This window comes from Ictalurus punctatus, chromosome 12, assembly GCF_001660625.3.
Source record: "Ictalurus punctatus breed USDA103 chromosome 12, Coco_2.0, whole genome shotgun sequence".
NCBI lineage: Eukaryota > Metazoa > Chordata > Actinopteri > Siluriformes > Ictaluridae > Ictalurus > Ictalurus punctatus.
The window spans coordinates 8,758,606-8,771,045 of NC_030427.2; the positions used below are offsets into that span (position 1 = coordinate 8,758,606).

The window sequence follows — 12,440 nt, forward strand, 5'->3', positions numbered from 1 at the left end:
TGAATGTGCATTGGCATTCATCTGGACTTTCAGCCAAAATCACATGCCACTCTTTTTGTCTGGCACTGGATGTCATCTGAGTAGGAGAGACAATGCTCGACTGTTCTGTTAATGTAATTTATAAGAGCCAGCAACACTTATGCAACATTCCTCTGTGTCTTTTAATGAATCACATAGCACACCATGGCCCTGGTGCTTTGTGATGGAGGATTTGTTGCTACAAGTCAAGTCACACTTAAAAGCAGAAGGAAAAAGATGAAACACATGATATGTGGTCTCTTGTTTTTTGTTGTTTCACATGCATGAGAACACATTTGCACAATTTCTTGCTACGTTGCTCTCAGATCCCTTCATTTCTTCACATTTTGTTATGCTGCAGCCCTATGCTCAAATGCTTTTGAAAAATTTCACCTCAATCTACACTTCATCTCCCATAATGACAAAACGCAAACCAGATTTGTGATAACTTTGCAAATTTATTAAAAAGAAAAAAACTGAAATATAACATTGACACAAGTATGCAGACCCGTAACTCAGTATTTAGTTGAAGCTCCTTTGACAGTGATTACAGCCTCAAGTCCTTTTGGGTATGATGCAATAAGCTTTGCACACCTAGATTTAGGGATTTTTTGCCATTCTTCTCTGCAGATCCTCTCAAGCGCTAACAGGTTCGATGGGAACCGTTGATGGACAGACATTTTCAGGTCTCTACAGAGATTTGATTGGTCCAGGCTCTGGCTGGGCCACTCAAGGACATTCACAGAGTTGTACCTAAGCCACTAATTGTTCTGTTGAAAGGTGAACCTTTGGCCCAGTCTGAGCTCTGCAGACAGTTCCTTTGACCTTATGGCTTGGTTTTTGCAATTTCGACTTTAGACCTGATATAGACAGGTGTGCGCTTTTCCAAAGCATGTTAAATCAGTTGAATTAGCCGTAGGTGGACGCCAGTCAAAGTATAGAAACATCTCAAAGATGATCCAGAGAAATGGGATGCACCTAAGCTAAATTTCAAGTGTCATAGCAAAAGGTCTGAATTCTTACAGTGGTGCTTAAAAGGTTTATCTATACTTCTGCCTAAATATGACCTAAAATATCATCATATTTTCACAGATAGATAAAGAACCAAATGTAATTAAGCAAATGAAGCAAAAATATTATACTGTGTTCATTTACTTATTAAATAAAATTATCCAATGTTACATACCTGTGAGTGGCAAAAGAATGTGAACCTTTGCTTTCAGTGTCTGGTGCGACCCCCTTGTGCAGCAATAACTGCAACTAAACGTTTCCGGTAACTGTTGATCATCCTGCACATCAGCCTGGAGAGATTTTAGCCCGTTCCTCAGTACAGAACAGCTTCAACTCTGGGATGTTGGTGAGTTTCCACACTTGAACTGCTTGCTTCAGGTCCTTCCTTCAGGTTCTTCTTCAATTTCTACCGAATTTCAGGTCAGGACTTTGATTTGGTCATTCCAAAGCATTAACTTTATACTCCTTAAATCATTCTTTGGTAGAACGACTTGTGTGCTTAGGGTTGTTGTCATTGCTGCATGACCCACTTTCTCTTGATTTAGTTCGTGGACAGATGTCCTGACATTTTCCTTTAGAGTTCCATCGATGATAGCAAGTTGTCCTCACCCAGATGCAGCAAAACAGGCCCAAACCATGATACTACCACCACCATGTTTCACAGACGAGATAAGATTCTTATGATGGAATGCAGTGTTTTCCTTTCTCCAAACATAACCTTTCTCATTTAAACCAAAAATTCTGTCCACAAAATATTTTTCCAGTGGCCTTCTGGCTTGTCCATGTGATTGTTAGTAAACTGCACACGGGCAGCAATGTTCTTTTTGGAAAGCAGTGGTTTTCCCCTTGCAACCTTTCCATACACACCATTGTTGTTCAGTGTTCTCCTGATGGTGGACTCATTAACATTAACATTAGCCAATTTGAGAGAGACCTTTAGTTGCTTAGAAGTTACCCCGTGTTCCTTTTGACACATCTTGCTCTTGGAGTGATCTTTGTTGGACTTCTGGGGAGGGTAACAATGGTCTTGAATTTCCTCCATTTCTACCAAATCTGTCTGACTGTGGATTGGTGGAGTCCAAACTCTTTAGAGATGGTTTTGTAAGCTTGTCCAGCCTGATGAGCATCAACAACTCTTTATCTGAGGTTCTCGAAAATCTCCTTTGTTCATGCCACAATACACTTCCACAAACATTTGTTGTGAAGATCGGACTTTGATAAATCCCTCTTCTTTAAATAAAACAGGGTTCTCACTCACACCTGATTGTCATCCCATTGATTGAAAACTCCTGACTCTAAATTCACCTTCAAATGAACTGCTTATCCTAGAGTTTCACATACTTTTGCCACTCACAGATATGTCATTTTCCTCAATAAATAAATGATCAAGTATAATATCTTCATCTCATTGGTTTAATTGGGTTTTCTTTGGCTACTTTTAGGACTTGATGATGTTTAGGTTACACTTCAGCAGAAATACAGAAAATTCTAAAGAGTTCACAAACTTTCAAGCACCACTTTATGTGATATTTCAGTTTTGTTTTTTTTTTCTTTTTAATAAATTTGCAATGTTATCACAGATCTGGTTTTTGCTTTGTCCTTATGGCATATGGAGTGTAAACTGAAGCGGGGAAAAATAAGGCATTTTAGCATAAGGCTGAACATAACAAAATGTGAAACATTTGAAGGGGACTGAATGCTTTCTGAATGTACAAAGTGAAACCTGTTTTTGATTACATACACTGCATACCAGTTGCCAAAGCAAGCAGTTTGGTTGTAAATATTGCAAATGGCCTATATTTAAGAACTATTACAACTTAACAGTTGCCATACATTCAGTCTTACATTCCTCTTCCTCTTGGTCAGACAGGGACAATTACAGGCAATTACACTCATTCTGCTGTCTTTCCCTTTTAAAGTAACTTCTGGAGGCTTTGTCAGCGTGGTGTGATTGATTTGGTCTTTAAGGGGTCATTAGAAATGCTTTCTTTCAGCCAAAAGTCAAAGATCAGCACTGGCTGATTGGCAATTAATGGGTATGTGGGCTTCATGTAATAATTTTCTTTTTCTCTAAAGATAATTACCAGCATATACTGTATGCTGTATTAAACTATTCCAATATAGATTCTGAAAATTTTTACTGAAACTGTAATTCAGATTAAGAGGAATATTTATCTAAAGCTAAAAAAAAAATCCATTGTTTTATTTCAGATTATATAATGGATTGAATACAATTTTAAATAGACGTTTCTTTAAAAGATTCATCTGTACCTATAGCACAGGAACCCATCTGGTTGAAACGGAACTTCTGCTGGTTTCTCTACTTCACCATGAATTTATGCAGAATACAAAACCCCAGTAGAAAGTGATCGTCAAAAGTTCCCTTCTGAATCTGATACGCTTTCCTCTACATGAGTCAGACGTGTACCTCACCAGATGTTATGATAAGCCAGAGCAAAGCAGATGGGATTAAACCTGTACCTTCCCACTCTGGAGGCCAAGAGAATCTCAATACAGTGCAAAGCATGCTGCACACATACCCTTCCTTCCTCCTTCTCTCTGTCGATCACTCCACTTACAAGCTTTTAATAGCATTTACAGCATTTTATTCTTAGTATTTTCTGATTCAGGTGATACATAATAAGTGACACAAAATATCATAACTGCACCTGGCCAATTATTATAATTTCACTAAAAGGGTCAGCTGCAGGATCAGCTGGATCAGCTGCAGCATTTAACACAACACATGATGCAGGCATATTATCCTATTACTCACATGGCTAAAACAAACACAATAAAATCTCATGGAAAAGCCTAAATGTATACATAATTGTGTATGACATATAAATGCGTTTTAAGTGTTTTTCATTAATAACCTGTTTACAGGATACTAGAGGTGCCTCCAGCATTAGATGTACCTGTTATAAAATGAGCAAAAATGAATGCATGAAATAAACATTATTCAAATTTTCCACTATTAACTGGAGAGATTATTTATCTTATAGCCTTTAAATCATGTACTGTTTCCTGAGGTATAAATATGATGTCACACATATTCTAGCTTCAAGTTTCTGGGAGGTCTCGTTTCAGGTTTCTGGGTGTCCACATGTCTGCTGGCCTTTCCTGGAACTTCAACACCTCTTCTCTCCTCAAAAAGGCGTCGTAGCGCCGGTACATTCTGAGGAGACTGAGGAAAGCTCAACTTGCTTCTCAGATCATGGTGAACTTCTATCATTGTACCCTTGCAAGCATCGTTACAGACTGCATCACTGTATGGTACAACAACTACACATTACATGACCAGAAGGCACTACAACAGGTAATGAAAACTGCGCAATGCATTATTGGAATTCAGCTGCTCAACATTAGAGACCTTACAGACAAGTGTTGCTTGCAGAGAGCAAGATGTATTATCAAGGACACCTCTAATCCCCACCATGGACTGTTTATACGTCTCCCACCAGGAAAATGCTACAGATGTCTGCGTTGTTGCACAATAAGACTCATGAATAGCTTTTTACCTTCAGCTATACTAATGCTGAACTCAGGTTCTAAGCATTTAATACTGGCCTCCACTTAACAAATAAACATTAGCATTAAACACCATACCATACTATACTATATTATACATTACCACTATAATCTGCAATTATTTCCAAGTACTTGCACTTTACTGCAATTCTCTGTCATACTACAGTTATTTATATCAGACTGTTATTTGCACATTATTTGCACATTATCGCTATTAGCACATCTGCATTTACTGTAATCCACTGTATGTACTTACTGTATCATATTGCACGCATCATGCTGTTTACCCCTATCCTAAAAATACCATTAGAGCTATAACAAAAAAAATGCATGTCTGAAATCTGCCTCGAATTGGACCCATGAGCACACTATCTCCCAACACAATGAAGAGGACGATGAAGGATGGTAAGAGCCAGGCGACAAAAATGTTCATTGTGAGGGGCTGATAATTTTAAAAACCTAATTACTTAAAACAGTTCTTGCTCATTTTCATGAAGGGTACTAATAATTCTGGAGGGCGCTCTATATGGAACAAGAAGCAGCAAGAGAAACATCAAGGACGCGTATACAGTATGTATCTGTCTGTAACTTTAATTACCTCTGACAGCCCAAGGTCCTTATTTTGGCTCATGGCAACTCTTATTACACTTGCTGAATTATTTTCCTCTCAGTTAACACTGTGAATGTGACACAGACAAAAAAAATATGCACTTGAATAGCATGCACTTCTCTGCATGCTTCTGACCAGTGCTGAGCTGCAATATTTTTTTTTAATATAGCCTTGTCAACTCCCTTGCCAATACCCGTTGTGGGAAAAGACTGCCACCATCATCAAGAAATACCCCAGCATTCGTCAACCTAAGTCTATCTACTGTATCTACAATGCATGTGCACCCTGGATAAACATTTTAATTTTCCGTGAATTAAGAAAAGAATGGAAGACCTGTTTACTCAGCACCTATTTACAGTACTACAACCTTTACACTCTGTGTCTTTGAATGAACAGTAGTTTAAGTTGAACAATGTAGCACAGTTTTCTAAAAAGTACAAAAAAAAAAATACTTGTGGGTACTTGTTTATGGTGGGCCTCTAAGTAAGACCTATGAGGAAGAGCTATGCCTCATAGAGTGGCATGTTAGAGTAGGGATCATCCTCATAGAAGGCTTCAGAGTCAGTAGACTTGCAAGTTAGGTAATATGTGATATTTTACGCAGATATCCTAGATTCAGCCACAAGGTAACTCTAAAAAGCACAAGCCAAGCTTATCACCAGAGCATGCAAGGGAGGTTCATCACAAGGCTCCTTGGGGATTACGGCAAATGGAGGTGCCTCGTCCCCTTCAGAAAGGCAGTAATAGACCCCTTCAGAAAGTGTGGTGCACTGCAAACGCTGCCACATACACCTTCAGGATATATGGAGACGTGCTGCTGTTCAACAATTCTTGAAGAAAAGTCAAGATCCTAGGATCTGGACAACAACCATGGTCCAGGGCATAAGGTCAACAGCCTTCACAGGGACATAGGGACTCTTGCATTGAGAAGTGTTCCTGCATTGCTAAATCACAGGCCCTAGTTGGTGATTCAGTCTGAGGTGCCACACACACAGACTCAGACAACCTGGTTGGGGATACCAAATCTCACCTTCCTTCTTGAACAGCACACCCTCCCAGGGAAGAAGCTGCTTGAGTGCTTTAACAACCAGTGAAAGGAATGAAACCTAGTCGTTGCTGACTATCTTGAGGCCACAAGTATGGCCCTTTGGCCTACCATATGAATTGCGCTCAGTGATACCAGTTGTGGTTCAGCCCACCTGAGATTCTGTGCAAGACAATGAGAACATAGCAATGTCTGAGAACCGGCAATAAGTGTGTCAGGACCAGGTGGACTACCTTCAATCCCAGGTGGTTGATATATCTTACACTTGTCCAAAAAGGCACCAGACAACTAAGGAAAGCATCAGTGGTGAGTATCTCTCTCCAGCATGAAAAGCACCCAACTGTACTCATGCTAGATATGCCCTGCACTCCCAGCATGCTAATGATTTTGCTCCTTTAGGACAAGGGCATGTTTCAGTATTTGGGATTCAATAGCATACTGAGAGCCCAACAGTTTTTAAATTCTGGCAGTTCCAGCAAGCCTGGGGAATTACTATTGTGACTGACAGGTGGCAGCCTGGCTAAGCTGGCAAGCGTAATAATATCTGCCTACACTGAGACAATGGAGTGGTTAGGAAATCCAGCTGCATTCCAGTGAACTGTGTGATTTGAATTCACTGTGAACTTAAGTGCTACAGTGTAAGAGAGAAGGGTGGACATGTTCTGCATGGCCTCCTTCTTGGTGAGAGCACACATGAGCCAGTAGGAACAAACTTCTTGAAACAGAGCAAAGATGTTGTTGAGGTCTGATGTAGTCACATTACTAGTCCATAGCCTTCAGGTATGTTCTTAATAAGTGCTGTCTAGGGCCTTCTCTACACCCTCTAATAGATGTAGGGTGTAGACTCATAGGTTATAATCAGGATGACAGGCCCCTGAGGTATAAGGAGGGTTGTTCTGAACAACGCAAGCCTCTGCGTTATGTGGGCTCTGCTCCTGGATCACTGATTTTAGCTGAGCCGTGCCTGTTGCCAAGTTTTTCATTCATCCAGGCAGCAAAGTAAACTGCATTCTGGGCTTTTTGCAGAGTTTATCAGGTGTCACTGTGTCTGGCCATTTACAAACAGGATGTTTAGACTGAGGAGGTTGGGCCAGATTCAGCACTGTCAGCACTGTCAAAGCAGGAGTTGTCTGAGGCTGACACAGCATGCTCAAGATGGTCAATGCCAAGGCATTGTAACTTCTGGTGTAAAATGGGTTCAATCTAACTTCACTTTCCTGCTTGGCTTAGTTAGATTTAGAGGTCTCATCAACCAACCCTGCTTCATTAAAAAGTCTAATCCATGGCCCACTAAATTTGCCTTTAAAATTGTTTGTCAACAATTTAAAAATTGAAACTTAAAAATTGAAGTCAACCCTAAGGATTTGGAAACAATTTAGGCAACATTCTGGCCTTCAATTTTTTCCTGTCGGCACCAATAGTATTTAACCCCATTTTCCATCCCTCTTTGATACATGGTGCATTTCCTTCTTGGTCTGCCCCAGGTATTGTATCTTTTAAATATCTCTATATTGATAATACCTTCATGTCCTTCCAACAGAAGGATGAAAAATATTCTGATACTTACACAGTAGAGTCATAGTGCAAGCTACACCTATTGATTCCTTTCTTGCCCCTCTTAGTTCTAATAAGGGCATGATATCACAATTATACAATTTGATTAATTCGCTAGACGTAAATTCTCTAAACAAAATGAAATCAATGAGAGGAGAGGAGGACCTTGTTGAGGAACTCTCAGATGAAGTTTGGCAGGATGCCTTGCACTGAGTCCATTCCTCATCAGTTTGTTCAAGACTAAACTTAATTCAATTGAACATTATCCACTGCACTCACTTAACCAAAATTCAACTAGCTACGTTCTATAGTGATCTTGACCCCACGTGTGACAGCTCCCGCCACATATATGTAATCAGTTTTGGTCCACCACAAGGCCCTTTTCTGAATCTGCTGCAGTCTCAGCCATTTTTGGAGTCCCTCCTCCAACTTTATCACTGCCCAAGTATAGTGCTGAGCTTGTAGCATTTTCAACATTATTGGCCAGGCATCTGATCTTACTTAGATGGAAATCACTTTCTCCTCCAACTCTTCATAATGGATTCATTTTATAGAATATTAGATGAACCATGAGGAGTTCTGCAAAAAAAAAAAAAGATTATTTATTTGTTTGTTTATTTGTTTATAATTTCCCCCTTATTATTATTATTATTATTATTATTATTATTATTATATACATTACTCATTAATGGCTGACCAAGTTACATATATGTCTATTTGTCCATCTGTTTGTTTTCTTCTTACAGTTTTATTCAGGGTGTATATGGTACATATATTCTACCTCATGTAACTAATTTATGGTGATGTCTAGCCTGAATAAACAAAGCTGAAGGGGAAAAAATGGGCTTAATCTGCAAACTTGAGTTACCTGATTGGTGTACATTGCAGTTTAAGACCTTTAATGGACTTGTACTGGCCACCATTTCCCACATGCATGAGAGTAAAAACAGTGCACTCTTACTACTTTTTTTCAGCCCCATGAACACCTCTAACACTGCACCAGTGCTGTTCACTGGATCGCAATATTGTCAGCTGTAGCGTCTCCTTTTCATATTTCCTCACTGACCTCCTCTAGATCTGGGGGGATCCTATTACACCTCTATTAGGCCAAGCTCAGTTAACTAGCAGAACCCACCAGAATGTGGAACAGTTTAAGGGAGAAAAGAGAGTGCTATTATCCTGCTCACTCAACTGGGAGTCACTCAACTCAGTGAAGAGGATTCAACATGAACAAAGTATAACAACACACTTTTAAAATAGACAGAGTACCAACTCAGTGCACGCAGACAGTAAATAATATCCACACGCTGAAGAAAGCCCCAGAGCTTATTGGAAGTGAACATCCAAACATCAGTGAGTGCTAAGTGCAGAGCAGTAGAACATGCCGTGGATAGAAATTGACTGAGAAACAGCAGTTGCTCAGTAGTGTCTTAAAATAATGCTTGTAGTATCAGAAATGTTCATGTATTTGTAGAAATTCATGTAGTCAGACACACAGGAAAAATGGAATGATTGTGTTCTGACAGCAGGATTTATTGTGAGTGCTGCATCATACGTCACTACATAAGCTTGTTAGAAGATCACACACTCACATTTAGGGTTATTTAGGTGGCCATGGTGGGTCAAATGGGTGGAAGAGAACTCTTTTATTCTATGTTCACAGTAACATTTTTAAAAATATATAAATTCATGACAAAGAGCCACAGTTTCACAGAACGTTTCAAGCGACAGCATGACAAACATGTGAATAGAGATTTTCACAGTTCTGTGCAAATTAGCTATGATGTGGTAAAGTGACAAATCCAAATGGTCAGTGGATTCAAAACCCAAATGATTCTTCTGATCAAACCTACAGTATGGAGCGACATTTGTCCACGTTTTCTTCAGTTCCCCACTTGCAACTTTAATTAGTTCCCGTTTACAGTTTGATACACAAAAATGAAACAAAAAACGTATAACCTTAAAATCCTATTCAGTCATATTTTACCTCTCATTAAATGTGTTTAGAGACATTACAAAGATAAATAAATAATAAAAAAAAAAATAAATCTCGTGCAATTAGCTTGCTTTGCAAATCTGCCAAGGAAGATAGTATGAAGCCTAGTATGTAATAGAGAAATCAAACAAGGAATTTTCATACTAGTTAGTGAATCATATAATTTAATATTATTGTTTAACTAATTAGCTTTACATTTGTATTATAAGTGTGTTTAGGGTTTTTTCTTTTTCTTTTCTTTTTTTTTTCTCAGCACTGGGAATCACCTGTGGTAGTCATACATAAACTACACGGTGGATAGAAATCAGGTTGAAAACTATTGCCGTTATTATTGCTTTATTAGGTCTGAGAAATATGTGACCCTTTAGAAGAATGATCATGTTAACATAACCATAATCATCTCATAAGCAAGAAAATATTGAATTTTTCGAAACTATAACATTTGATTAATACTTGAAAAACATATATATATATATATATATATATATATATATATATATATATATATATATATATATATATATATATATAATGTATGTGTGTGTGTGTGTGTGTGTGTGTGTGTGTATTGCATTTGAGTTCCAATCTGGGTTTAGTGTAGCCATTTGTACACAATATCCAACATAATTTTTTATTACTAGTTAGTAACCTGTATCATTAACATGCTAGATTGTGAGCAACACAGGCAGTTAGCATGCTAACCAGTTCAGAAAGAAAAATTACTCTGTAGGTAGCTCAAAGGAAACAGACCTTACAAATTGCCAGGGAAATCTCCTCTGGAGCGGTATGTTTCACTTGAATAATTCCTTATTATTCCACTTGTGCTGAAATGTATGATATAGGGAAGTATGAATGTAGAATTAGACCCAAAATGTAGAATAAGTGGCCCTTATTCTACGTTAGTGGAATAAGTCACTCAAGCTCTCGAATATTTTTCTTTTTCAGTGTTTACAGCGTTCTTGTAGTTTTGCATTGAGGAACAGGAAGAGGAAGAAAGTGTTTTAATGAGAGTAGGAGGATCCTGAGAGCTTTGGGCAAGCAGCTGTGATAGATAATCCAGAGTGGCAGGATGATACCCAGGATGATTAGGTGTGTGTGCATATGTGTCAGGGACGCACAGGAGACATCACTGCTACCAGCTCTGCCTCAGGCATTTTGTTTGTGAATGAGTTTTTCTGTTTTTAATTAATGTTTCACATTAATTAACATAATAGCCCACTGCTCCAGCTTCCAATCTGTTTTTCAATCACATCTATGCCTTGCAGTTCAGTCTCATCTAATCTTTATTTCAGAAAAAAAAAAAAAGTTTATAATGGATCTACGTGTCTTTTAAATAACATTCAAGGATTATATGAATTGCTGAAACAAGCTGTGAAAAATTGCAGACTAGTGGACAATGTTTCTTGAGAAACAGGATTTTTCCTGCATTGCTTCATCTAAATGTGCAAATGCAGCAGTTCAGCCAGAGCTTAATTTCAGCCGGATCTTGCCGGAACAGGATCCAGCACCTTTAAAATATAGCGCACCTGCATTCCGGAACCTTTTTATGTGGATCTGGCACCACTGCAGCTAGATGTAAAGACTCCCGCAGCAATATTATCAAAACAAAACTAGTTTTAGTTTTTAATTCACCAAAAGTAAAACAGAACAACAAAAAACCGACAATAGAAATGCTCACATATTGCCAATAGCCAATCAATAGCCTCTTTCACATAACGTAATCAGTTCAAGATCAAAGTTCACCTGAATTCGTTGTCACAAAGTGAAGCCTACAGTTACATAGCATGCGCTGAGTGTGTCATGGAGAAAAGAAAGCAGTTATCATTAAGAGCATTTTTAAGAACACAAACAAAATACTAAAAAGGGAAATGTCCGAGAGCGCAAGCAGCAGGTTACCGAGGAAGCACTATGGTGATCGTTCCCACGACTAGCAGTGACAACGCTAGCCTTATTGTGGACGGTTTTTAGAAGTGGCTAAACCTTGTCAACCTGTGCAAGATTTTGAAAGTGAGATTGACTGCACAGAATTAAATACAGTTAACAGCCCACGTACAGTAATTCAGTCTTTTACTGAGTTCAGGGACTCAAATAGACAAAAGGTTCCAGAAGGACTGAGGTAGTTGTTGGCTACAGTGAATAAAACACTGATCTCGAGTGGAGCGTGAGCAAAGCTAGTCCAAAATCAATCTCATTTGTGGCTTGGAGTGTGGACCCTTCTCATACACACCATCTCGTCTCCACTGTGTGTCCACTGCTTACAAAGTTCGATCCCGAGCCATTTGTGCGCTCATAGATACATAAAGGACACAGGGAAGAGGACACTGACATTACAGCTTTGTGGAATATTTTGTCTTAGGTAAGACGACTTTGTCTTGATTATGTTGTGCGGGTAATGTTAGTTTATTGTAAGTAGGCTTACTGTATGAAACATAGCTTTGTTTTTGAAGTGCTTTGGGCAAATGTGTTTTGTAGCTAACTGAGGTAACAGCATATTCTGTAAACTGATAGAATGTGAAATCCATAAATGTTTCCCTTTGTACTGAGAATACTCACTGCTATTAAGTTCGTCATGCTATTAGGTCGCTGTACCAGTGTGATCAGTTACATAGGCAGCTACCTATCAGCATTGAATATCGTTGGTTACTTGAGATACTGGAAGCACTTTTACATGGCTC

The 12,440-nt window shown here is 38.7% G+C and overlaps 1 protein-coding gene across 1 annotated transcript in view; it reads right to left on the minus strand.

The window, feature by feature from the left end:
- asic4b (acid-sensing (proton-gated) ion channel family member 4b) overlaps nt 1–12,440 on the minus strand; it is a 50,463-nt gene that overhangs the window by 12,102 nt on the left and 25,921 nt on the right. The gene's annotated exons all lie outside the window — the stretch shown is intronic.